At 48.1% G+C, this 27,355-nt stretch overlaps 1 protein-coding gene across 3 annotated transcripts in view; it reads left to right on the top strand.

Annotated features, from left to right (window-relative positions):
- The first annotated feature begins 2,945 nt into the window (after positions 1–2,945).
- Positions 2,946–27,355, top strand: part of LPP (LIM domain containing preferred translocation partner in lipoma) — a 654,872-nt gene continuing 630,462 nt past the window's right edge. For 2 of the 3 annotated variants that reach the window (XM_036109786.2, XM_078068088.1), the window contains exon 1: positions 2,946–3,084. The gene's annotated coding sequence lies outside the window, so the exon portion shown is untranslated. Of the gene's footprint in view, positions 3,085–3,212; positions 3,282–27,355 lie in introns of those variants that run through there. The other variant, XM_036109787.2, reaches the window with a different exon arrangement.

Raw genomic sequence — 27,355 nt, 5'->3', positions numbered from 1 at the left:
CGAGCTACTGCCAGGCTGCCTGGGCTCAGGGGGGAGTCTCAGCTTCCCCATGTACCAGCTCTGTGTTAAGAGCAAGCTACTTAACCTCCCTGGGCTTTACTTTCCTTGTGGGCAAAAGGGCAAAATAGAGAAAAATAATACTGTTGACCTTAGAAAGGTTTTGTGAGGTTAAATACAAAGCATATGAAAAGTCTTCAGAATACTGCCTCGCTTCTCTTAAGCACGGGGACTGGACTGCCAGGAGCTACACAGAGGCCTTTGGGTAAGGGGCTGTAGCGGATGGAAGGGAATGGTGGGACCACAGCCTGCATTCCTGGAAGTTTTGTGTGCCATCACTGGAACAGTGAGAATGCTTTTGTAGGCCTTCGGACCACCAGCTTGCCATCCTGGGATCACAGGACCTCTGCCCCACCTGAAATCCTGTTTCCTTTAGTCTCTGAATGGGTAATCCTGTATTTTTCTGGCATTGAATCTGCAAATTCACACAATGTTTCCTTCTTTCTTAAGCCCCTGAACACAGCAGGTTTTAATGGGCATGTTGAAAAAAGTGAGAATACAAAAGAAACCAGATCAGCAAATGAGAATGAAGCTTTTGACATGGGTTTGCACTGATGACTACCCCACATGCCCTTGACCAAGCATCCAATTTATGACTCTGCTTCTTATACTCCTGGTGAGTGCCTCATGAGTTGAAACGATCTTTCCTGATTAACTTTAATGCTTGTGCTAACACCGTGTCCACCTGAGCAATTCCTCAATATTTCAGAAGAAACATAGGGATCTTCCCCAACACACCCATACAACAGTTTGAACATAATTAGTAGCATTTCTGGATCCAACACAGCACTCTTATAATGTGTATGATGGAGGAAATGAATGACTCTAATTAGACCTTATTAAATCTTATTAATCCTCATTAGAACCCTATTATTCTTTATAAGTGGGTTACTAGGGAAAAGAAAAAAGAAATGCTGGTCAAGTCCCGTTATTTTGGATGGGGATTGGGTGAACCCATTCTTACTTTGAGTGATACCAGGGTTTTTTGGTATTAAACAACAGCATTCAGAATACGAGTTTGCTGCAATGTTGAAGATAGACTAAGTGAATTGTGTTGTAATAGGATCTGACTCTTGAAAGTCCCAGGACAAAATCTCTTTGAAGAGCTCATATTTCCTATTTCAAACTATATTATTAGTTGCAAAGAAAAAAATATTTCATGATTGCATGGCATGGGTAATCTTTACCTTATCTCTGCTATTTTCAATTTTTGCAGGTATAGCTGGGAAATTGAGAGGAAGAGAGATTAAGTAATCTGAACCCAGGAATGTCTGAATTAAAAGACTGCACAAAGAAGGTGCTCAAGAAACGGTAAGCGCAATAACCTGTGTTTCTACATTCACTTCTTTAATTCTTGGTTGAAAAAAAATCCCTCCAAATCCAAGAAGAACCAAGTTCTGGAAGTTTCAAGAATAAGTACTCTCAACATCCATGAATGGGAATTATGTCCTGCTGGGAGTCAGGGCCTCCTTATTGGGTGGACACCCGCCCCCACCATTAGTCATGCGACCTGGATAGGGGGAGGTGAGTTCATGTGTTAGCTCAGTCCTTTATTTTGTGTTGGGCAAATCATTTTACCTGCTTTTTTATCCTCAGATATTAAAGAGGGACTACAATTTGTCCCACCTAACACAAAGACCTAATAAACCGTGAAAAAGCACTTTCATGATATGCTGAGGTGAGGGATGATTATTTTAGGTACCAGGAGGCCAGAAATACAAAGAAACAAACTCTACAGCGTTGAGTGCCTTCCAGGCACTAGCTGCTGAACATCACAACCTCTTGACAAAGTAAATGGTGGTTTTCATGGTTGCTCGTATTTACAAATGTCAGAGGGAAAAAAATCCGACTCAAACCTTCCAAGAACAGGCTTGCCTCTATTCAAACCAGTTCACCCAGTTCACAGATTTTTTTTTTCCTTTTTTTTTTTTTTTGAAGCTGTAAGCTCACAGCAAGCTTTCTGGGCTTCTGGGACAAGGCTGGGAAGTAAATGCTAAACTGCAGGGGTTCCTCTGTGTACAGGACAGAGGAGGCTGCCCTGAAGCAAATGATTGTCACTGCTACTCAGGGCTGTCAATCAGAACCTTCCAGGAACTGACTCGGGGACCAAGAGAAGTTGGCAAGCTCTTCACAGGGTGGTCCGCGTTGTCCAGGGACACGTAGCCTGTTTCACGGCTCAGTGGGATGAAAGGGGTCAGGGCCCTGCCTGGCGGCGGGAACACGGCTGGGAGCCTAAGCATCGGGTCCCGCGCTTGGATCTGTGTTGTGTATGACCCTGGGCAAGTCATTTCTCTTCCCAGGGCTTCGGTTTTCTCCTGTGTGAAGTGGGCGGGTTGGGAAGTTGGTCTTTGCCAGCTCTGCCATCCAGTAGGTTCATGAATGTTGCTGGGAATCCAGGGAGAGGCTCAGGAGCGAGATCTCCGAAGGGAATTCCATGGCAGTGTGTCTTCTGCTGAGGCTCAGCGCCCTAAATTGGCGCTTCCATAGTAGACACGTCCCCCCATTTCTTCAGCAGCCCCTCCACTCAGCCGCTTCCTCCTTCTACGTCTGCTTCCTCTTCCTCCAGCGCAGGCAAAGCCTCCACACCTCCCTCTTTCCCTTTCTCCTTTGCAAGCTCCCTGCATCCCCGCGTCTCCTCCTCTTCCTCCCAGGAAGTAACATGCCCTCCGCGCGCCCACCTTCTGGCCTAGCCGCAGCCCCAGCGGGCGCCCCCTCCCCCGCCAGGCAAGCGCTGCGCGGCGGCCCCGCGGGCACACGCTCTCCCATACCTTACATGGACAAATGCGTGCAGGCAAAGTCAGGAATTCAGGCCCCTGACGTCAGCCTCCAGCTCTCAGGGCACCGCACGGGAGCCCGAGGGGAGGGGGTGGGGACGGTGGGGAGGAAGGAGGGGGAAAGGCACCAACCAGCAGCCGCTCCAGCCCTGCCGAAGTTTCACTTTTTGTCTGTGGGTCCGCTCCCGGGCCCCGCGCGAGCTTTCCCGGGATAAGTAGCGATAGCGAGCAGGGGAGAGCCGGGCGCTGCAAGGTAAGGGCTGGCTGCACGGCCCGGGGCGCGGGGCGCGGGGCGCGGGGCGCGGTACGGGGCGCGGGGCCGGGCCTGTCCGGGGCCGGGGACAATGGGAGGGGGAGTGCCCGGGCACCTCCTCCTTCGCCTCTGCCTCCGCCTCCAGCCGCCGCCGCCGCCGCCGCCGCCGCCGCTGCCCCGGCTGCCTCCTCCCCGAGGTATTGTTGCAAATCCTCCTTCCTTCCCCCCACCCTCCGCTCGCGGGCGCCTCGGGAACCCCCGGCCCTCCCCTGGCGCGAGCGCCTCCGGGGAGGCAGGAGCGCGGGGCGCAGGGCGCGGAGCGCGCGCCCAGCCCGGGCCCCAGGGCCCGAGGTGCGGAAGTGCCGGCCGCGGCGCAATCACGGGGTGCACGCATGGGGGAGGGGGACCCCGAGGTTTCGGGAAGCGCCGACCTGGGGCTGGGCGGGGTTGGCGCCCTTCCCCGAGCGCCCCCTGCCCGGGCTTTTCAGGGCGTCCAGGGGGCGGGGCCACACCCAGCCGCCGGGAGCTTTCGCGGAATCCCAGTTGTCACAGTGGAAAGGGCCTAGGAACCCGGTAATTCGAGTCCCCCCATTTTACAGTCGGCTCAGTTGAGGCCCAGAGAGAAGGAGGGCCTCCTCGGAGTCACTCTGTAGAGGCCGAGCCATAACTGACATAGAAGGTTCCCAATTCCTGGTTCTTTTTCTCCAAGCATTTCTTCAGCACCAACTTTGTGCCACGCGTTGTGCTGAGTGTGCGGGGTCAGAGAGGCTGGTGGGGCCCAGTCCCTGCCCTCAGGGAGCACGCAGTCAACCGAGGTGCCCAAGCTGACCCGAGTGCAGAGTGCGGGGGGTGAGGGGGGTGGGAAAGCCATGGATAAAGTTTTCAGGCGCTTAAGGAAAGGAGTTTGATTTCTCCCTCTGGAGGGGCCGCGCTTTATCAAGGCTTTGAAGGATAGGGGGTTTCCTGAAGCCAGCCAGCGACAGGAAGGCCATTTGCGCGGGGGTGGGGGTGGGGAATGCAGACCAGAGAAGACTAAATAAAATGTGGAGAGTGGAGATGAAACTGTAAATGTGACTGTGTTGGGGGCATAGGGTTGGATGGAGGGGGTACATGAGATGAGATAAAGAGTGGAATTGTGCCTGAGTACTCGACAGAGCGACGCCTTTGGGACTAGGGAGTGCTCCGGGAACTGAAAGGGCTCTCTGGCTTCCCTTCCCCTCCCAGGGATTCACTGCCTTCCTGACCTCAACACAAAATGCAAAAATGTAGGGTCATCCCTGAGCTGCTTTCCTAGTACCAGACTCAGTTAACTTTGTTTCCATTACCCTTTTCTAAATTGCTTGCCTCCTAATGAAACTCATTTTCACTAAGGTGTTAGTGACTTAATGGCTTACCTTTCCCAGCACTTGTGCATTTTAAGAAAGTCTCTACATAGAAGGAGGGAAAGCAGCTAACTGCCCCCCACCCCCAATTCCTTACTCTCCCTCACTCTTACAGGTAGGAAAACGAACATAGAGGCCCAGAGGAGGTGGGTGCTAGTTCTGGAGCCTACAGTGAGTAATGGTGGATGGTGGGGGGCCCAGAACTCGAAATAGGGTTCTCTCCACTCCACAACCAGCCTTCCTTCCTTCCAGGTTCCTGCCAGCACCAGGGGTCAGTTAAAAGGAAGAGTGTGTATCTCGAATTTAATCTTTGCAAGGCAGTCCCCCATCCACAACATCCAGGCTTTTATAGTCTAGAATGTAGACTCTAGATGGGAGATGAGTAGTTGGGGTTAGCTGTCTGGTTGAGGGTACAGGCCTGGGCCCTTTGGGTCAGGCATTCTCCCAGGCTTCTGCTCCTTGTAAGCAGTGGGTGGGCCTAGAGTTGGCTTTGGGGATGGTTGGAGGGAGGAGAAGCTGAGGTGCTGAGCTGGTTACTACGGCTGGGACTGAGGTAGGACTCGTTTTGTGGTGACATGTTCTGGTGGAGAAGTCACTGTTCTGGGAAGGTAGACAGTTCCAGACAGTGGTTGGTGGAGAGGAGGCTTCATTATGAAGGGAGTTGGGGTATGACTTGAAGTCCTCTTTTGAGGGTTTTGATCAGGCTGGGACATGATTGAGAGGGGGAAGAACTGGCATTGGGAGGCCTCCTGCTGCCCAATTCCAGTGAGAGAGGCAATAATTTGGCCTAAGAGTATTCTCAGTGGGTGTTCATTCATTTACTTGGCATATATTACCAAGTACCTATTATGGGCCATTGGCAAATATGAAAAATTTGTAGCAGGTTTCTAAATTTACTGAGACAAATAAATTTTATTTCATTAATTCTAAAACACACTTCACATTTTAATTTGACTGAAATTGGGTTCTCTTATAATCACAGATGTGTCATGGCTGAGCAGTTTTTCATTCTAAGTTGATAATGGTACATCTTAACAGTTGATGGTTAGATTTGATAAAATTTGTTCATTATACCCTTTATGAATGTGCAGGGCTCTGCACTTGATTAAACAGTTTCCCATCAGATATTCCATTTGGATATCAAACAATCCCCCCGAGAACTGGGCTTGGTAACACTGTCATCAGCATGTGAACCTTTGCCCAAGGTCACAGGGCTAATTAGAGATGTGCTCAAAATTACAGCCCAGAACTTTGATCTTGGTGTTAATATGTGACTTGACTTCACTGTGAACTTGGCACCGGTTAATTGGGAACAGGGAAGAGTCTGGTTGGATTTGATTTCAGAACTATGGCTTAAGATGCTGGGATAATGATGGGTTTTTGGTCAAGACAGATGATGCCTGGTGACCTGGTAAAAGCAGGGGATGGAACACCCAGCTAATTTGTACACAGAAAGGAGAAGAGCAGTGCGTGAGGTGCACAAGTTCTGCAACTAGCTGGCCCCAGGAGTACAAAGATGAGGGAACACAGCCCCTGTCCTCCTTGAGAGCACAAGTGTGTGTGTGTGTGTGTGTGTGTGTGTGTGTGTGTGTGCTGTTATAAGGGTATGTTTTGGCTGCTCTGCATTGAGGAGGGTCGACTTCAGGGAAGCAACCACAGAGGGAGTGGTGTCTGAAGAGAATCTTTAGGGCTGAGTAGGACTTGCCCATGTGGAAGAAGGACAGGTAAGATACGGATTTCGGATGTGTTGGGCATATGCAGCCATAGGGAAGGTTTATGCATGAGGCTGTGTTTGGAATGAGCAGCGTGAAGGGGGCTGTGGGAAATGGAGATTTAAAAATTTAATTTGCTAAGTAGATTTAAATTTATCTTGTAGGCTGAAGGGTCATTACATGCATCTCTAGAGATCGACTTGAGAATGCACCAGGGCGGGGGTTCTGGAAGTGGGAGGTTCTGGAAGTGTTGCTGGGATTAGGTATTTGGATGGTAATGCAGGAAGCACAGTAACACATTTAGTAACTGTTTGAAGGAACCTGAGACTTTGACCCTGGTCAGTAATTAGGAGTCCTAGTGCAGTGTGTGCATTGGTGGGACTTTTCCTGGAATGTGGCATTGGAAGGCTGCGCCTTGCTGGAAGAAACCCTGGTGATGAAGGAGGAGGTAAAGCTGTGTTGCAGGTGGGAAGCTGCTATCTGGGTGGAAATCTGTGGGCTTGGAGGTGTGTATGAGCTAGAGGTGAGGCAAGGGAGAAGGTTCGAAGCAGAAGTGTGGTATGGGAGTCTGGTCCACAGTTCCTGGATGTGTGGTGCGAATGGCTGGTACATTCCTTTGTGGGTCACAGAAATGAGACAGAACACTGATGTACTCATGAGGACTTCACCTCTCCTCACTGTCTGTGAATAGGGTGGGCGGGTGTCAGGAGGCTTAATGGGATTCATGCCTGGCAGCAGGTGAACCACAGAATGGAAGCTAGAAAATGTTTATCTTTTTATCATTCTTTCTTAATAACAGTAATAATAATATAGTAATAATTTTGACAGTTTTCTGAGTGCTTCCCAGGTGCTTATGTAATTCTCATACTGATGGATTAAAGGAGGTTTTATGATTTTCGGTCTTATTTTGCAGATGAGAAAATGAGTTTTTTGTTAAGCAAGGTCACACACCTGCTAGTGACATGGCTAAGTTTTCAGCCTTTGCCTGATCTATAGCTTCATCACTGTTCTCTGTGTCCACAGAATGGAAATGCAAATCAGTGGTGTTTTCCAGTGCTCTTCCTTGGAATTTAATTCAGTTCACATGCACCGGGCCCGGTGGGATCATAGTCGAAGGTTTAAGTGCTCGAACAGGCTTCTTACTTCCACATGCTGCTGCCCAGCCCCTTCTCTCTCAAGATACTACCATTCCCTCTACCCATTGGGTGTCTTCTCTCCCAAACCTAGCCAGACAGAACAGAGCCTCTCCAGCAAACCATCGGCCCCTCCCCCCACATCGTTCCCTCCTCTGTAGTGATAAGGCTTTGATGTATCCCTATAGAGAGGCAGTTGGGGCAATAAAATCACTCAAGAAGGGAAGTGAGGGAGGGTCTTGATCCCCGTCCTTGCCCTTGACCTGTGGCTCCTTCCACAATGCTGGATGTCCTCTGGACTTGAGCTGAAGAGCTCCTGTTGGATCCTGCCTGCTCTTCTTCCGGTCATGCACACTCCTTCCTGCAAGATGGCTTTCCAGCTCAGGACTCTGAGGGATCAACTCCAGTTCTTCCTGTGGCCTACCTGCCTCAGGTGGATCATTTGCATTTCACTGACTCAGAGATAAAGGCATTTTCAGGTGAGGAGACAGACGCTAGGACTGGCAGTCAGCAAAGTAAACAGGACCTTGCCTATCTCATCTTTACATTCCTCTGGTCTCTGGTGCTCTGAAGATGTTCAGTACTATTTGTTCAGTGAATGAACAGCGCTCGCTGACACAATATAGGCACCAGTCACCACTTGACTTTATATGTTTGCTAATCTTTGTCCCCGCTGAACTTTAAAATAAGCTTCCCGAGGATTGAAAAAATGCCTGCTTTGTGAATGGCCATATCCCCAGGCCCAGAAGAGTGCCTGTCACATGGTAGGTGCTTTGGAAGCATTGGTTTGGTGAAGAAAGGGATTGATGTATTTCACTGCAACCACACAATAGCAATGATGGGGGAGAGGGCCTTTGACCAACCCAGAAGCTTGGGCCCGTGGAGTCCCAGGACTGGATGGAGGACCAGCTAGGCTGTAGCCTGCCCAGGTGGCATTGGCATTGGGCAGTCTCGTTGTCAGGGTGAAGACTAGGGCCCGGCAGTGTAGAGAGGAGTCTCTTCAGCACGCCATCCGAAGGCTGAGTGCATTTGCAGCTGTTCTTTCGCTTTTCCTTCCACAGCCAGGTGGTCCTGTTGCCCTTGAACCTTATGTTTTTCTCGATCCGTGCCTTTGCCTGTACTGTTCTCCCTGCCTGGAGTTCCAGGCTGGCCAGTCTCTGCCTGTTGTAAACCTATGTCCCTTTAAACTCAAGGCCCAAACCCACCTTGTGCCGTGAAGCCATTCCCAGGCCCCTTGCCCCCTTGTCCCTCACATATATGTGTGCTCACATACACCTCAGTCTCTTGCGTTCAGTGCAGCTCAGGGGTACTGCGAGAGTAACATGTGCTGGACAGAAATGCTGAATGCTCGCTGACAAAGACAACCGAGCTTGGGCTCTGTGGCTCTTTATTCCAGTATAGGAGAAAGACTAAAATAGAGCATGGTAAAGGCCCTACGAGAGCGATGCACACAGGGCTGATGGGAGCACTAAGAAAGGAGTGACCCACCACCTGGAAGAACAGGAGAATGCTCATGGAGAAGAAGATGTTGGGTTTTGAAGAATGAGTAGGAGTGCATATGGTGGACAGGGATGGAAGAGTTTTCCAGATAGAGGGACCTTGATATCTTTGTATCGTCCTGAAGCCTTAAAGTATATGGTGAATGGAAGTGTGTGTGTGGAACTCGAGGGGTGAAAGATGGGGCTGGCTCGGGAGGGTTAGGCGGGAAAGGGCTGCCAGGAAGAGTAAGGATGATGGCAGTTGTGGAGGGCAGGAGGGCTTTTGTTACTTTTTGAGCAAAGAAGGGTTTTGGTGGATCCGTGTTTCAGAGAGCAGAGTGGTAGCAGATCAAGTGCAGAGGCAGGGAGCCCCTTTAGGAGGCTGCTGATCAGTTCCAGGGTGGGTGATAGTGGGCCTGCACCAGTCTGGCAGAGAAGAGAGGGGAAAAACGGATGTCCGGAGCTGTTTGCTGTTAGAAGCATATCAGGCAGCTAAGTTCCTACTCTTGTCCTTCTAAATATTTGCCAGCTTATCAGCCTTGGCTGGAAAAAACTCTTATGTGACCAAAGCGTATAGGAAGTCGAAGAAGCTTCATCGGGCAGCCAGTTCCTGCCTTAGAAATGTGGGCTGGGCCTTGGTGCTAGGGCAACCGGATTCTTCTTTGTACAGGTGAGGAAACCGAGGCCCTGGGAAAGGGACACACTGCTCTGTCACATCCTTGTCAGCTGAGCTGGAGTTGGGCCACACCCCATACGCCCAGGCCAGATCTCTTTCAAAGGTGTTTTTTTTTTTTTTTAATTTTTATTGTATTTCAAAGGTGTTTTTGCTTCTGTTTCTGCTGAGCCAGGCCTGACACATTCCTTCTCTGCCCTACTTCCCCTGCCCCGCCCCCCCATGGCTTTGCTTTGAAGAATTTGGGAGGGAATATAACTTGGAGATCACTGTTACTGGGCTTGAACCTTGTACTTTGCACTTTGAGACAAAGTGATCAAGATGGTTCAGTTTGAGTGTGTGTGTGGTTGGGGATTGATTTCTTTTTACTGCCATTTATGCCCTTCCCTTTTTTTTTTTTTTGCAAGAACCAAGGTTCTGACTGCATGATAACTTCACTGCTTCTTGAAGCCCCCAGCCCCAGCTCTACCCGTCCCCTTTCAATTTTACTTACTTTTGCTTGCGTAAAGGTTTTGAGGCTGCCAGTATTAGGTCCATTACAGGGTAGATCCTTTTGTTTTTTTCCTTCCCTGTTAAACCTACCCATCAAAACCCATCTCACAGAACCCATTAGTATTGCATTGCCTTTGTAGCACTTTTTATGTGGCGGAGATGCATTTTACAATCGTTTTTATTACTGAGCTCCCAATTGCAATCCAAGAGATGGGTTAGCAGGATTAGTTATATCTGCAGAGTGTGGGCAAGAGCTCAGGGGTGAAGAACCTTCCCATGGGGTGCTCCGCTTTAACTGGCAGAATGAGAGTCAGGCTCCCATCTCCAAAGCTCTAGTCCTGCTCCTTAACTTTTGCAGGTAAGCATGAGAAATTGACATTGACGGGCACGTTCTTAGCAGGCCCTATACACAGGCAAGAAACCATTAGTATTATTTCACTCTGTGCTAATTCGTATTTGCTGCCTGTGTCTGTGATTTTGGAAGGCAACCGAGAATCAGGTTGGAGACCCCCAGCCCTGAGGGTCTGGGCTATCATTTTGGCGGCACCATCACTGAACGTTTTTGGTATACGAAAAGCTAAGACCTCTGTTTGAGCCACCCACTAGTGCTGTGGTCTTAAGCAAGTTCTGGAACATGCCTGAGCTTCAGTTACCTTCAAATAGAGATCTATCACAATGCATTTGGGAGGACCGGAGGAATTTCCCTAACAGTGCTTTATAAACTATAATGCAGCGTGCAGTGGGGCAGTTTCTGGGCCCGAGCGTGGGGTCCGGCACACGGTGATGATCCCTTGCCTACTGGTGGAGTTGGTGGGGTGTAGACCCAGACACCGCTCCAAGTTTGAATCGTAGCTGTACCACTTACTGGAGAGTGCTCCCTGGGGTGGTCGCAGGCGGGACTTGCTCTACTGACTTCCACATTTTCAGACTTCTTATCCACGAGGGCCTCAGTGTGGAGAACAGCGCGCCCTGCAAAGGGGGCTGAGTGCCGACGATAGCCACGGTGCTTCCAGGCTGTGCAATGGCCCCTCTTCCCTTGCAGCCGTCCCACTCTCTCATGGGATTTGTTCGTCTGCTGTCTGTGCCTCTCAGCCCTGCAGGGCTGGCTTCTGTTGCAGTAATTGCTTGTGTCATGGCCTCACTTCAAAGCCCCCCGTGGTTAAAATGGAAAGCTGGTATGGAGGGGTGGCTCCAGTCCTCCCTCCGAAGCTTGTGTGGGAACCTTTCGAGGCGCAGGTCAGCGAGAGGATCAGGACAGGGTGGGGTGATTTCACTGACCTTCAAGGAGTGTGTTTTGGCCTTGTTCCACCCCCAGTATGGGCACTTTTCCTGCCATAGCCATTGTTAGCATTCCTTCGTCACTCAGGCCATTAACCAGCAGATCAGCTGCCACGTCCAAGGGCTTTGGGAGGTAGAGGGCCCGACCCCCTTAGAAGATGGCTGTGGGCGTATGTAGTGTGAGTTTTTGGCATCTTTAGAAGACCACTTGGTGGATGTTAAGGGATTCCTGACTTTAATGTGAGCCTCAGTTTTCTTGTCTGTAAAGGTGGCTGTAGCAACCCTATTTGGCCAACAGGTAGAGGGACCCCACTCTCTGGTCTGCTCAGCACAGCCCTGGTTTATGTCCATGTCCCAGTGCAGGCCTGATAGCGACCCCTTTCACTCCCAAAGGCGTTCTGATTTGGAGGATAGACGGTATGGTTGTCCCACTTGTAGGTGAGTTTCGAGGGAGGTCGTGCAAAAAGCGAGCATAAGGCTAGGCCTGTCGTAATGACTCAACAAACACCCACTATTTTTGGTAGAGGAGATGCTACACGCTCAAGAAACGTTGGTGAACTACTTTTGTCAGGTAAAGTTTGAGGATGTTGGAAGAGGTTGTCAAGGTTGTAGGCACATAGGGTTGGTCAGGGTTGATGAAAACATGTTCATGCCTGTCAGAATGTAAGAAGGTGCCACCACAAGAGGGGTGCAGTAGGGGACAGACGGGGTGTGCCCGTGCACTGGAATGGGTATGGGAGTTCGTTGGAAGGGCTGGTTCTCAGGTTAGACGTTGAAGGACAGGAAGGCTCAGTCCAGGACACAGTGGGGCAGCTAAAATTGCTCTGGCTACTAAATCTAAAGAAATAAGATTGATTCCCTGTCTGTGTGTCTACTCGAGCTAGGTTTTTGAGTCGTTTCTTTTTCCATTCATTGGGTCATCTTGATAATGATCTCAAGGATCACTGTGGAAGCCCAGTGTGGTACTAAATTCTGTGCCAAGAAGTCACCAGAGTAACCTGCCTTTATTCTTCCTAATGAGTTTCCACTGAAGATGGCTCTTGTTCAGTTCCCAGGAAGAAAAACAAAACTTAGTTGGCACCTGGAACTTTTGTCTTGTTTGGTATGAAAACGAATCATTTGCAAGAAGTGCAGCAGGGAGTTGCCACCAACAGGGCGGAGTGTGGGTGCACTGACTCGTGGGAAAGGCAAACGGAAGGGAACTGGAGGGTAAGCAGAACCTTTTTTTAGAATGAGGTGAAAGGTAGGTCAGCTTTCCAGATGTCTGGTCATTTCCAACCCGGAAACCTCTCTTCCTGGCCACGGCCTCGCAGCTTCTTCACTTGGGGAATCCTAGGGTTCCAGTAATGACAGTGGGGCAGGACCCTAAAGGTACATTTGTCCATTGATCTGATGCACCTGTACTCATTCATTCCACACCATGTGCCGGACGTACCTGTGAATGAATGAGTGTGATTCTGGTCTGAGTTTTGGGGATGGAAAATGCATGCAAGAACTATCTGGTGGCTCTGATTGGATGGTGACTAACTCTAGGGACCTGGGGGAAACTTCACCGATGAAGAGACTGTCATTTAATTGGGCTTGGAAGGATGAGTGGGAATTTGGTGGGCAGGAAGAGCAGAGGGTGGTTAAGTAAGGGAAATCACATGGCAGAAACACAGAGGTGAGAGAGTACACAGTGCCTTGGAAAATTGGAGTCACTGGAAATGGACTGCATAGTACAGAGGCCAGGGCAATGAGGGTGAAAAGACGGGGTGGGGCTGAGATGGAGAAAGGTCTCAATTGCTAAGGAGTTGAGGCTGCACTATGAAAGGAGAATCAAGTCAGGGGCTCTGTGTTTTAGGAACATCTTTGGTTATGGTGTGCTGGATGAGGAGGGAGGGTACTAGAGATGGCAACATGTACTGTAATAGCCCAGGCAAAAGCCAAAGGGAAGCTGAGTTTGGGTCAAGGCCATGGACATGGGGGAGGTTTCACAGGTTAAATGATGTCACCCAATCTTCTCGTTTAAACAAGAAGAAACCCAGACCCTGAGCAAGTGAAATGTGCGAAGTCCACAGCCCTGGTTCCATCCTTGCTCAGGGTCTGTAGAAAGGTGACAGAGTGCATGGCTGTTGAGATAGCTGTTTGTCGAGCAGAAGATCTCTATCCCTTTTTATCTTTTAAGCATTCCATGAAATCTCTTAATTCTGAATGGAATTGGTTCTTTCTAGAGTTATCGAATCTCTAATCACTGGAGATATTCAAGCAGTGGTTGATTGGAATGTTAGTGAAAACTCAGGTATTGATTGAAGATTTGATGTAGAATGGTTTTGAGGTTGGCCAAACCTGACTTCTTTTTTCTTATCCCTTCTCCCTCCTTTCCCTCCCCCTCCTCCCTTCCCTTTTCCCTCCCCCTCTCCCTTCCTTCCTCCGAATAGATGCTTGTAACCATCTTACCTGGGGGGCCTCTGTCCATTTGGCTTCTCAGGATGCTCTTAGCTAAATTGGATCAATGGCAGAGAAAGTTGAAAATGGATGATGAGGCACTACGAATGGTGGGCTGTAGTTCACGCAGAGTATCGACCATTTTGATGCCGGTAGGTTGATACCCACCAAGGAGATCTTTAGGGCCTAGACTGGCCTGCATGATCCTGATCAAGATGGAATATGGTTATGACTTTCTACCAGTTGCCATTTTTATAGTGCTTTACAATGAATCATGTGTTTTCCTATGAAGTACAGGCAAATCCTCATAACAGTGCTGTGGGTAGTTATTTACTAAGTTTTACTGATTAGGAATGTGAACAGAGAAAGATTAAATGACTTTCCAGGGGCCCAGGCTAGTTGGCTGTTGAACCAGGACTTCAACTGGAGTTTTCTGTCAGCACCATTTCAGATTCTTCCTGTTCTAGCCTGTGCAGATCCCTGAGACAAGCTCTAACTTCTGTTTATATTCATATCCATCGTGGATCCTGATGTGTGGCAAGAATTTAATAAGTGTTTGTTGAATGAACATATGAACGAGTGAATTATATAAACAAAGTAATAAATGAGAACTTGAGTTTTAAGAATGTTTAGTAATGAAAAAACCAAATTGAACTCATGTAAACATCAATCAGTCTGTTATCAAAAGACAAAAAGAACTCATTTAGAATACATTTACTCAATTCCTTAAAAAAAAATACCAAAATACCTCCTACCAAAACTCTTTCACCTGAAACCTGTCTCTTCCCTCTTACGAGACCATAACCCTAATCTTAACCCCCCCAAATTGTGTGTCCACTTTTTTATATGTGTACAATATTCCCACTTAATATTATTATAAAGAAGTCTTACTTTTTTTTTTTTTTACCTGGGCTTTATATTTATCCTTTTTTTTTTTTTAAGATTTCATTTATTTATTTGACAGAGAGAGCCCGCACAAGTAGGCAGAGAAATAGGCAGAGGGAGAGGGAGAAGCAGGCTCCCTGCTGAGCAGGGAGCCTGATGCGGGGCTTGATCGCAGGACCCTGAGATCATGACCTGAGCCGAAGGCAGATGGCGAACCAACTGAGCCACCCAGGCGCCCCTATATTTATCTTTCACATAACGAAAGAGTTGTTGAAATTAACAAATCCTGCTTTAAACGTTACCTCTGTGGACAGTAGGATAGTTTTCAGTTTTAAAAACATTAAATGCAATTCGATATATTAAAAAGTGCAGTGTAAACATCAGTGGACAAATAGCTCTCACTTCCTTCTAAATTATTTCCTAAAGACAACTCTTTCTTTGTCACTTCCACTTATCCCTGACAGCGGTTGCCATTTTGTCCTTTGCGTTATGTGTTTTTATGAATATATTTCTTATCTCCTCTGTGATGTAGTAGCAAATGCCTGGATGGTTGGAGAGGCAGCTTTGGGTTCACATCATGGCTCTGCCACTTGTTAGTCATGATAACCTTGTACTGGTTACTTAGTCTCCTCTGTGAAAGGGGATAACAGTGCCTTCCACGTAATGTGGTTGTGCAAGGAATTCTGTGGTCAATGTAGTAAAGCAGCAAAGCCTGCCAAGTGGTACCTGCTGAAAAGTGTTATCTCTGTCCACTTTCTGTCAGCCCACCAGATGGTAAAATGACCAAGATCATTTCCCTGTAGTGCATGACCCATAGCAGGGAGACCTTATTGGCTTCCTTCCAACTTTTGAAGGAAGATGATTGACACAAAATACTAAGTATCTCTCATACTTTTCATCCCAGTTGCCACACAGCCTCTAGCAGAGTCCTTAGCGGTGTGGGACTCTCCTTGTTTCTATCCTCACCAGGATTTAATTTTATAACTTGCATTTGTCTTTGCTAAGTTCATATGTAAGAAATGGTATTTCGTTATTGTTTTAATTTGCATTCCTTTAATTACTGAAAAAATTTCCCATGTAGTGGTTTAGAGTGTGTTTTTCCCTTGTGTGAATTGTCAAATAGCAGTATTTAAGTGGGCTGGAGAAGCTTGGTATGAAGGAGCTAGAAGTGTTTAGCATTGTTTTTATTATTTATTTATTTTTTTAGTGTTTTTTTTTTTTTTTAAGATTTTATTTATGTATTTGACAGAGAGAGAGAGCACAAGTAGGCAGAGCGGCAGACAGAGGGAGAGGGAGAAGCAGACTCCCCACTGAGCAGGGAGCCCAACTTGGAGCTCGATTCCCGGACCCTGGGATCATGACCTGAGCCAAAGGCAGACACTTAACCAGCTGAGCCACCCAGGCGTCCAATGTTTAGCGTTTTGTGTTGCCTGCTCTTTATTCATTCATTCAGTCAGTGTTTATTGAGCACCTACCCTACGCCAGGCACTATTCCAGGGACTACACATACTACAAAGAAAAACATAGTGAATAAAGTCCGTAATCTGCAATCCAACCTCCTCATTTAACATGTGCGGTAGCTGGGGCCTCTGGAAGAGTGAGGCTAATTACCCAGCACCATACAGTGTGCTCAGTATTGGAGCCAACCATTTATTTTTACTGTGATTTCATACGTTTTAGATCAGTCGCCTTTTAAGCCATGGAAACATCCTGGAAATTTCAGAATTGTGACACCTACACAACAGCCCCAAACTGTAGCTATGTTGAGAAAGCAGAGACCTGGTTTTTGGTTTAGAAAATATGATCACTTCAATCTTATATATGTAAACTCCTTCCTAGACTTCTCTGCCTCTTATATTTACATTCATTCTTAAATGAATAAACTTATTATTAAAGGCGCCTGGGTGGCTCAGTTGGTTAAGCATCTGACTCTTGATTTCGGCTCAGGTCATGATCTTAGGGTCCTAAGATCGAGCCCTGTGTCAGGCTCCATGCTCAGCCCGGAGTCCGTTTGGGATTCTTTCCCTCTGCTGCCCCTGGCTCTCTTACTCTCTCTCTCTCTCTCTCTCTCAGATAAATAGACAATCTTTAAAGCAGGGCTAGAAAACAAAATAACCCCAATCCAGGCAGTTTGGAACAAGTGTGAACCTTTTTGGACATGTTTTTGGTAAATGGAAATAACAGATGACATATTTCTCTATCAAATAAAATGGTCAATTTAGATTTAATAAGGCAGTTATCTTCAGGTAATAAAAATTCAACTAACTTGCCATAACTATCTTGTTTAAAGTCAATTAAGAGCCTCATATTCCTTACTTGCTGGGTAAAATTTAATACAACTTCAGTTAAGCATTTATTGCTTATTTAATTCAAAATTAAGTTAATCACCACAGTTGGTAACAACCACTGAGTATTTAATTAACATTCAGCAAACTATCTTATTAAGTCTAAATTAGATACAGACAGGTCTTGTTTATCCCCATCAGTCTGCAAACACCATTTCCCTACCTCCCACCCCAAAGGGCCTTGAGTTTTCCCATGGCTTTCCTCTTCTGATTTGCCAGCCTCATTTTCTTCTGGTTGGCACCAACTTGGGCAAAGGAGAAGGGAAAGAAGTAGGAGTCCATTGTGTTATGGGGACTTCTGGCTTAGGGCAGAGCTGAGGAGCTTCTGTTCCATCTACTCTGTTCTGTTCCATTCTTCAGGAATTACTGAGCACCTTCTTCATGCAAGACATTCTTGTAGATACTTAGGAAGATCTAGAGGAAGTTATGTTGACATATTTGGCTTTATTTTCTCATCTTAAAAATGAGATGATTGGGTTTAGTGCATTCATTTAGCACATATTTATTGACCTACAGCTTATAAAGCTCTTTGCTGTGTGTCAATGATTTGGAAAAGGTCCTTGCTTTTCAAGAAGACACACAGTCTAGTAGGAGAGGTGTAGTAGAATAAATATTGGACAAGATGCTGAAGTGCCTTAGAATAATGTGATTCTGTGAGGTACTGTTTCCCGAAGTCTTAGTACTGTTCTGTGAGAAAAAGGTCCTCTAGCCAAGTAAGTTTGGTAAAGTCCAAGTTAAACAAAATTAAATGGGTACCTTTGCCATGGGACTCTCTGAGCCTTTAGCAACCTAATGCACACCGTGATGTTTGTTTCTCAAAGTTGCTTGATCAGAGAGTCCCTGAATCACTACCCTCTTCCTCCTTTTTTTTTTTTTTTTTAAATCCCCCTAGGACATTTCTTAGGCTTAGTGTTCCAGTGTGCTTTGGGAAGAGCTACTGTGAGCCATGGGGCCTGTCTGTAGTGTCTGAGCCTGGGAGGGGTACTCAGGCATGCACCTTCAACTCTGACACAGGGTTGGAAGTTGTGCTGCGTAGGAAAAGCACGCTGACACAGTGGTGGATTTCAGACGTAGAGACATGTGGCCAGGGTTGAGGGTGTGAAATCAGAGCAGGAGGGCTGGGTTCCTGAAGGAGGGACAGTTGTGTAAGTAGCGGGGGCCTGGGGGATTGTCAGGAGTTACCAGGAACAGGGCAACGGTGAAATTTGAACATGACTGGTTTGGTTGAGACGCCCTTAACCCGTGGACACAGCTTAGACAATTTCCGTTATAGCCTAAATCTGGAGAGGTAAGAGGCAGCAGGGTTTTTGGTGCAGAACTCTGCTTTAGGCCTTGTTCCAATTGAGTGACTGCCCATCTGCAGAAGCCATCACTTCTGTAAGGTGTTCTGACACCTTGTCTAGGGCAGAGCCTCTGTCTGTGAATCCTAGTCTCTCCCAGGAGTGAGTCAGGGCTCCTTCATGGCTAACTTCATTCCAGCAGGTCTCATGTCCATGTACCCCATCACATGCCCTTTCTCCACCTTCCCTTCCAGCTTCCCTTATTCTGATGAATCACCTGTCTTCATTTTTCCTTCTTACCCTTTTGTTTCATCATTTTCATCTGAGGCCAGCTACCTTTTTATATTCTTCCTGAAAAGTCATCTGTTTCATTTAAAATGATGCCACCAGTTTTCTCATTGGCAGTCGCAACCAGCAGTTGGAACACGCTAGATAAAGTGGAGGACAATCTACGAATCCGGTCCACGGTGTCATGGAGATCTGACCCCAGGCTGTGCTCTTTCAGTATGCACCTGTTATCCATTTCTGTATGGAAAGGGGCATAGGCAAGGAATGGGGAGAACTGGGTTGTATTTCTTTTCTTCCTCTTCTTTTTAAAAAAGATTTTCTTTATTTATTTTAGAGAGAGAATGGGGCAATGCACTCCTGGGTTTTCAGCATGGATTCCAGGGAATCTAGGAAAGCTGGTTACCTGGGGAGCTGAAACTTGTTTTGCTCACCTTGGAAAGGCAGCTTGAAGGGCGCTGGGGGGCTCAGTCACTTAAGTATCTGAATTCGGCTTACGTCATGATCTCCGGGTCCTGGAATCGAGCCTCTAAGTTGGGCTTCCTGCTCAGCGGGGAGTCTGCTTCTCCCTCTTGCTCTGCCCCCTGCCTCGTTTGTGCACGCACTTTCCCTCTCTCTCTCAAATAACTAAATAAAATCTTTTTTAAAAAAGAAGAGAAGGCAGCTTGCATGTTTCATTTCACCATCCACCTGGACAGACACTTCAGCGAAAAAATGTGCTTAGGCAGCCCGGTAAGTGGCAGACCCGTGGGCTGGTGGTACAGATCATCTAGAACGATGTGGCTGAGAGCACAGGACACAGCAGAAGTCCAGAGAAGTTGTTCACATGTAGAGAGGGCATTGATAACGGCCATGAGGTTGGGTTCCACTCCTGGAAAGATTTTCAAAAGGTAGGAATTTACCTTGAGAGTTCTTTAGCTTCCTCTTTGTATTAAACATGAAACTCACCTTTTGGTCTTTGTGATTAGTCCTTTGGATTTCCCCAGTTATTATAGCCTTCTTGAAAAATTCAGAAGCATTTGGAAAGCTTTGATCTGCATAGTGCTTGAGAGCATGGGCCCTGGAGCTAGACTGTGTCCTATCTCTACCGTTAATACCCCGACTTGTTCCTTCATCTGTCTAGGCCTCTGTGGCCTCATCCATAAAATGGGAATAACAAAATTATCTGTTTCCTTGTTGTGAGGATTAAATGAGTTAATACATATCAAACCCTTAGAACAGAACCTGACACATGCTAAGTACCCGTTAAATATTAGCCACTGTTTCTATGTGTTATCCTTACAGTCAGAAAATTGTGATTTGGAGAAGGTATTAGAGATGAGTGGATTTTTTTGGGGGGGTCACTTTTTTTTAAGATTTTATTTTTAAGTTATCTCTACACTCAACATGGGGCTCGAACTCATGACCTTGAGATCAAGAGTAGCACATTCTTCTGACTGAGCCAGCTAGGCCCCCCACCCCCATCATCTTTTTAAATAAACTGTTAATTTTGGAATAGTTTTAAGTTTACAGAAAAGTTGTAAAGATTGTACAGAGAATTTCCATCCACCTGTCATCCAGTTTTTCTTATTTTTGGTGTCTTGCATCACCATGGGCCATTTGTCCAAACTAAGAAACTGACATGGGTACATTGCTATTAACTAAACTCCAAACTCTGGATTTCGGCAGTTTTCCCATTAACATCCTATCCTCTTCTCCAGGATGCAGTCCACGGTAACACATTGCCTTTGGTTGTCGCATCTCCCTCGCCTAGAGTGGCTTTAAAGCTTACATCTTTTAATAGCGAGGGAAGGATTCTTGACAGACCAGCCTGTTGGAACTTCTAACGTTGAACAAAGAAACTGGAGCAGCTGTGGATGACATGGGGCCAAGTGGGACCCACCTTCGTTGCCCTTTTCTGCTTCTTTGATTTGAAGGAGCTCTGACGAAGCAGGGCTTAAATATCCCCACAGTACAGCCTTGTTTTTGGGGGAGGAGACTGAGGCCCCTAAATGGAGAGTGACAATGCTGGGCAGAGCTGGGAGCCTGGAGAAGGTCAAGAAAGGATCATGGCAAGGCCCTGATCCTGTCCCTGTCGTTGAATGGATGAGTGAGCAATAGTCAGGGACTCCTTTTCTGTAAAGTGGGTTCAGTGGTCAGTGAAACCTCACAGTACTCAATGCTCACAAAGTATCACAATTTTACCTTGTGATAATTAAGTGAGCCAAGGTGCTAACTTAGAGTGTAGCCTGAAACACAGTAGGTTCTCAATAAATATTTGGAAAAAGAAGCCTTGAAAATTAGGAAACTTTATCCTTAGGACGTATTTCCAGAGGACTGGGACAAATCGCGGCAAAACAAAGAACAGTCATTCATAAAGAAATCTGTGGCACTCAGGAATGAAACCAGTGTTTGAGTTTCTGATAAGCAGGATATACTGTCTGTTTTTATTCTTGGAGGCTTTTATCATACAATACTACATTATGTTGCAGTCTGACTTTCACACAAATTGGATCCCAAAACTTCTTACAGGAATTAAAAATACAAACTCGTGGGCAGTATGTGTTTTATAAATTACAGAAAACAGTAGTGTAAAGACATGGCATAGTAAGTATAGTCAAGCCTGCAGCAGGCACTGATACCCAGGAGGAAGACATGGTGGAGGCAGCCGCGAAGGCACGGGAGCTGGGAAGCCGGATGAGGAGAGCAGGTGCGGTGTGGTGCTCAGTGCCAGGAGAGATGGAGGGAGGCCATCTTCAGCGGGGAGGCTGGAGGAAGAAGCTGGGGCAGTGGAGGCAGTGAGAGAATCCTGGAGATGTAAGCCCACTCTATATCCCTAAAACATTTTTTTTTTTTAATTTTAAGGACTTTATTTTTTTAAGAATGGTTTTAGGTTCACAGCAAAATTGAGAGGGAGGTACAGAGATTTCTCATATCCCTCCTTCCCCATACACACGCATAGTCTCCCCCATTATCCACACTCCCCACCAGAGTGGTGTATGTGTTGCAGTTGAGGAACCTAAACTGACACCTCATTATCACCCAAAATCCGTACTTTACGTTAGGGTTCACTCTTGGTGTGGTACATTCTATGGGTCTGGACAAATGCGTGATGACATGTATCTACCACTGTATCTCATACAGAGTATTTTGCTGCCCTTAAAATCCTGTCATCTGCCTGTTCTTCCCTACCTCCAACCCCAACACCCGGCAACCACTCATCTTTGTCTCCATATATATCCATTTAGGGTGTTGTTGAATGGGACCAACTGACTTTTGGAACCTAATCTCCATTGCTTTCGCTCACTCTTGCCTTTGTCACAGCATTTCCTCAGTCTGGATTGCTGTTCCCTGCCATCATCACCTGTTTGAGCTTATCTTCAAGGTCCAGCACCTCCTCCGTGAAGCAGGCCTTGCTTTCCACCTTTTGCCCCTAAGCAGGAAATAATCACTTCCTCCCAACATTCATTCCTGTCTGGAATCTGGCAGACATATGGCAAACACTTGTCGAATGGATGGACAGATGCACAGATGGACAGGTTTGACATTGCCCATAGTATGCTCAAACTTAGTTCCTTTAGAATAGGATTTTAACTTGCTCATCTCTACACCCCCCAGGGCCAGCCCTGAGAAGGTGCCCTTCCATCCATCCATCCTTCCATGCACCTACCCATCCCCCTAGCCCCCCATCCATCCACATACCCATCAACCTACCCACCCACCCATCCATTCACCCCCTCCCATCCATCCATCCATCCATCCATCCATCCATCCATTCTACAGTAGACTTTCAGGCACTATTTCAGGGTTGTAGCCATGAATGGTCCATTTGTTGATAGTCTACATAGAGAAAGTGGTATTCTTTGGGATGTGTTTTTATACCTGTAAGGTTTGTCTATAATTTTTCTTTTTCTTTTGACATGTAAGGACTGAGGAAGAAATGGTTTGTTTCATCTGCACATGTCATCGGTGTTCAAAGCAAATGCTCTCTCATTCCTTCAGACAGCTTTGTACTAAAGAGATAGCTCACCAGGTTTGGAAAGGCCCTGTCTCTCAGAGTATGTGGCAGTTTCTTACTGACTTGCCTTAGGTATAAATGCCCTTTCCAGTGTTTTGAAAGATGGTGCCAGGATGCCACAGTGCTCCTGGTTGGGCTTCCTTGCTAATGTTTTTACTTTTATTTTTTAATATAGTGACAGAATGCATACCGCTGAGGTGGTAAATGGGAAAAAGAAGTGCAGTGGAGTAAACTGTCTGTTTCTGGGGGCCTTCTGTATTAATCACAGGAGGAAGCATCAGTCATGGCCAGATGAGAGAGCCAGCTGACTTCCGTTCATGCCAGGTGGAAATCGGAGTGGCAGAATCGGGAGGAGTTTGATGGCGCTGAATTGGGGAAGCTAAAGGTTCTCTGCGCAGCAGTGCTGGAAGGATCAGAGAGACCATGTAGTGTGGCACTTCAAAGCTAAAGGAGACCAGAGGCACCCTGGAGGGTGTGCTCCGCGCCCCCACGCCCGTGGATTCGGACAGCCTCCCGGGCTGTGCCGAGGCTGATGGGAACCACTGAGCTAGTCCAAACCACTGGTTGGTGTTTTAGAGATGGGGAAGTGAGACCTGGAGATGAGTAGAAAAGACTTGCCCAGAGTCACCCTGCTTATAGGAGGAAAGCTAGAGTCAGAACCAGGAATCCTGACTTGCAGAATGTTCCATCCTGTCACCAGAGATAGTCCGGGACTGGGCTATTTTTAGTTCTCCTGCAGAGTGACAGCTCTGTTTCACCAGCGTTGCCAGATCTGGTCACAGACTTCTTTTTCAGGCCTTCCCACTCAGCTCTCTCCAGCTCTGTGTTCTTGCTCAGTGAAACCCCATCTTGACCACTGCTGTGCACTAGGAATCGCATGGGAACTGCAAGTGGTGTAGCCCTGGGGTGGTCGGAAGGCAGGGGCGTCAGCTACTCGAACCTTGACTAGGTCACGTATTCATTTTCTAATCTGAACAACGAGGACGGTACCACCTCCTGGGGCTGCAGGGAAAGTGCTGAGCACATACCTGGCCCTCAGTGTCCACTCTGAATGTTAGTGTGGGTTGCATTCATTATTACTGAAGAGGATAACCGTGGGCCCGAGCTCTCCTAGTAGGGGGCTTCCAGAGTCTTGTAGAGGGAAGCTGGGATTTCGTGGAACAAACACATGGCTTCTAGTTTGGAGGACTGGCTTTCAAGTCCCGGCTTTGTCACTTATTAGCTGTGCAGTCTCGGGCAAGTCACTGGACCTCTCTGAGCTGTGATTTGAAGCAAGTAGACTTAGTTTATGTAATAGGGCAGCATGAGGAGCAAGAGGAAGGATGCAAATTGGGAAGATGTGGAAATCTGTGTACGAGGTACAGGTTTGGGTGGGTGCGGACCCGAGGAGGGGGCCAGTAGAAGGCGCTGGGTGGCCTGAGGCTCGGTGTTGGAAGGAGCAGCGGGCCTGGGGGTGGTCCAGTGATGGTTGACTAAGCCTGCCTGCCTCGAGAGGGGCTTGTCCACAGTCCAGGAGAGATGTCATCACTCCCGTGTCAGGGTCAGTGGAGAGCCTCCAGGATGGGGGGTTGGGGGGTGGGGCAGAAGGATGAGGTGAGGTAGGCACTGGTGTTGGAGTGTGACTGGGGACTCTAGCTAGGGTGATGGCATTTGCTTTGGACTGGGGCCTTGAGGCACACTCAGGGTATAAGCCAGCTGAGTGATAAGACTCAGGATTGACCTTGACACCTTGGTTGCTGGGTTTAGTGAGCAGCAAAAAGATTAGATTAGAAAGGTACTGCATATGATTGCTATCTTTCATGATTGGTTCAGTCTGGGAGAGGCCTGGCTACAAGTTGGGGTGGTCCTGGGGAAGATAAAGATAAGATCTCCCACAAGCCTCAGTTTTCTCACCTGTAAAATGGGGATGATGCTGATGTTATCTATTCTGTCTGGATTAAGGACTAAAATACAGTTGACTCTTTTTTTTTTTTTTTAAAGATTTTATTTATTTAATTGAGAGAGAGAATGGAAGAGAGAGCACGAGAGGGGGGAGGGTCAGAGGGAGAAGCAGACTCCCTGCTGAGCAGGGAGCCCGATGCGGGACTCGATCCCAGGACTCCAGGATCATGACCTGAGCCGAAGGCAGTCGCTTAACCAACTGAGCCACCCAGGCGCCCCTAAAATACAGTTGACTCTTGATAACACAGGCTTGAATTTCAGGTCCACTTTTTTGAGGATTTTTTTTTTTTTTTTGATAAATACAGCACAGTACTGTAAATGTGTTTTCCTTATGATTTTCTTTTCTCTAGCTTACTTTGTTGTAAGAATACAGTGTGTGATACATGTAACTTGTGAAATATGTGTTAATCAACTCTATATTATCAGTAAGGCTTTTGGTCAACAGTAGGCTGTTTTGGGGAAGCTAAAAGTTATGCACAGATTTTTGACTGTGTGGGGGTTGGTGCCCCTTAGCCCTGCATTGTTCAAAGGTCAACTGTACTTGTCCGTGGGAAGGCCCTTGTTGCTTAAGGGACACCGGAGCAGTGCATGATGTCCCTGTCACCGGGAAGACCAAAGAGCAGAAGAATGAGAGATGCAGAGCTGCAGCTGAGGGAGGACTGTGGGAGGTCAGCTGCTGCCCACGGAAGGTCAGGGATGCTGGGAGGGTGCAGGGTTTAAGAGCCCATGGAAATATTGCTCAGCTGGGCTCATCCAGCGCATACTCTTCTCCTTTCACAGTGGAGCTATCACCACTGCTGGGTCTGGGGGCTGGGATGGGGGGACCCTGCAGCGCCCTCGGTTCACCAGTGCGAGAGGAGGCAGGCTCGAGTGCTGTCCCTTGGACAGAAGTGTCAGGGCTGTGGATGGAGTTTCCCTGTGCTTAGAGAGACCTGGGGATTCGGCTCACATCACCGATGGGGAGAGGTTGGGGAGAGCGAGGGAGGCACGGTGGGAGGTTTGTCCACAGCCTGGTGTCCCCCCTTCCCCCAGGAGATGCCTGTGCTCTGCAAGCCCCTCCCTTCCCTCCCCTCCTCCTTTCTCTGGCTGTCCTGGCTCCCCACCTCACACTGTACGCCAGTGAAGCCCACCACCTGTCTCCCTTCTCACCTTTGCTGGTCTCGGTTGCCCAGGGACTACTCTAAGCACCTTGGGGTGGATGGCTGTTGTTTGCTTTTCCAAGGTCCCAGCATCTCCCTTTCCTTTAGACCATAACTCAAGACAATACACCATCGTCCTTCCAATATTTGTTTTCTGCCCACTGCATCAAACTTCTCTTCCTTGGCTGGCGTTAAACTGCTAGTAACCATTTACCTCTGTGCTTCTCTTAACTGTAGGTCACACTGTTGGACGGTCAGAGGGAGATTCCTGCAGATGCGTTGCATTTTGTAGCCGCCTTGTGCATTAGCGAGGGACACTGTTGCCCCCATGGTTACTGTCTGCCATTCCAGGGACTGGCTAAATAACGCCCCGGTTCAGCCATCTAGGAGGCTGTGGTCTACACAGGAAACAGACATGCAAACAAAATTGGGGCAGCGGGTGACGTAGTGGGTGTGTGTACCATACGCAGAGGAAGTGTCCCAGCGGCAGGGTGGTGGAGAGAGCCCATCAGGCTCTCAGGACATGCCCATGTGTTTGGCCACCGAGAAGAAAAAGAGAGAGACATTTTGAATGCACCGACGTGGGCCCTACAATAGCCCCGCTCCTCCCCATCCCCTGTAATTGCAGAACCATGCTGACCACCCCCCCGGGCTTTCGAATTTGGGCTGTCTTCAGAGGGAAGCTTCTCTTGGGCTCACACATGTACCTTGGATGGCACTGAGCCCCTCCCAGATTCCGCCTCAGCCCTCCGGCTCATTTCCCGTCTCAGCCTGGTGCCCGTAGGGCTGGGAGGGTTGTCCAGTCCGGTGTGTCTCCCTTGGTTTCCGCTGGGATGCCAGGGCCCCCGCCCTTGTGGGGGGCCCATATCTGGGACACACTTGTTTCCCTGGTGCGTGCTGTACACTTCTACTTTCCTCTCTTGTTCTCATATTTCCATTTAAAGCCCTCTTGAGCAGGTCTGAGTGTCTCTTGCCAGAAGCATTCCTTCTGGTTTACTGGAACGCCACCTCTCATGCTGCCAGGAATGCAGCCGTGCGGGGGGCTTAGCGCAGCCGCTCTCCAGCCTCTTTTCTCCTCCGAGATCATGACTTCTGGCTGGAGCAGTGACCGGCCTGGCCCTCTCTTATCTGAGCCTCCTCACCCCCTGAGACTTTCTTTCCCTTCCTCTTCAGTGCCCAGCCTCATCCTGCCTTGGGTCCATCACAACAGCCCCTTGTGGCCTTGTTCTCCTCTGCCTCCATCTGGGCCTTGCCCATCAGAAGCAATGCAGAGGGCTGGCTGGGTCTGCTGTAAGGAGGAAGTCGGCATGGCCCCCCCTAGCCGTGCTTGGGACAGTAAGAACGTTTTGGTTTGATTTTCCCAATTAGTTTTATTCCTAGGCACAAATATGTGCACCGCTGTGTTCGGAGAATTTTTAGGAGAACTGTTTTGTGAGTGGAACTGAGTGAAAGGCTCCCAGTTTTCTTCTGGCTCTGCTCCACATGGGCCGCTGCAATCCCCGACTCCACTTTAGGGAAAGCATTCTCTCCCCAGCATCCCAGCTGGCCTCCTGCCTTCTCACTCACCATCTCCCATGGCCCCTGGGGAAATCCTTTGCCCTGCTGCACACCTCCACCCTGCCATGATCTGACCCTGCCCTGGTTCCAGGATGGTCTCCGGCCAGCCCCTTGCCAGTCATATTCCGTGCTTCAGCTGTGCTGAGTGTGTTCCTGGGCATACTGCCTTGCACACCCATGTGTCTTAGCATGTGCTTTCCCATTGGTCCTGAGGGCCCTTTGTTTCTGTCTGATGAGCACCTGCTCATCCTGCAAAATGCAGCACAG

This window comes from Halichoerus grypus, chromosome 1, assembly GCF_964656455.1.
Source record: "Halichoerus grypus chromosome 1, mHalGry1.hap1.1, whole genome shotgun sequence".
NCBI lineage: Eukaryota > Metazoa > Chordata > Mammalia > Carnivora > Phocidae > Halichoerus > Halichoerus grypus.
This window is presented reverse-complemented; position numbering and strand designations above follow the sequence as displayed.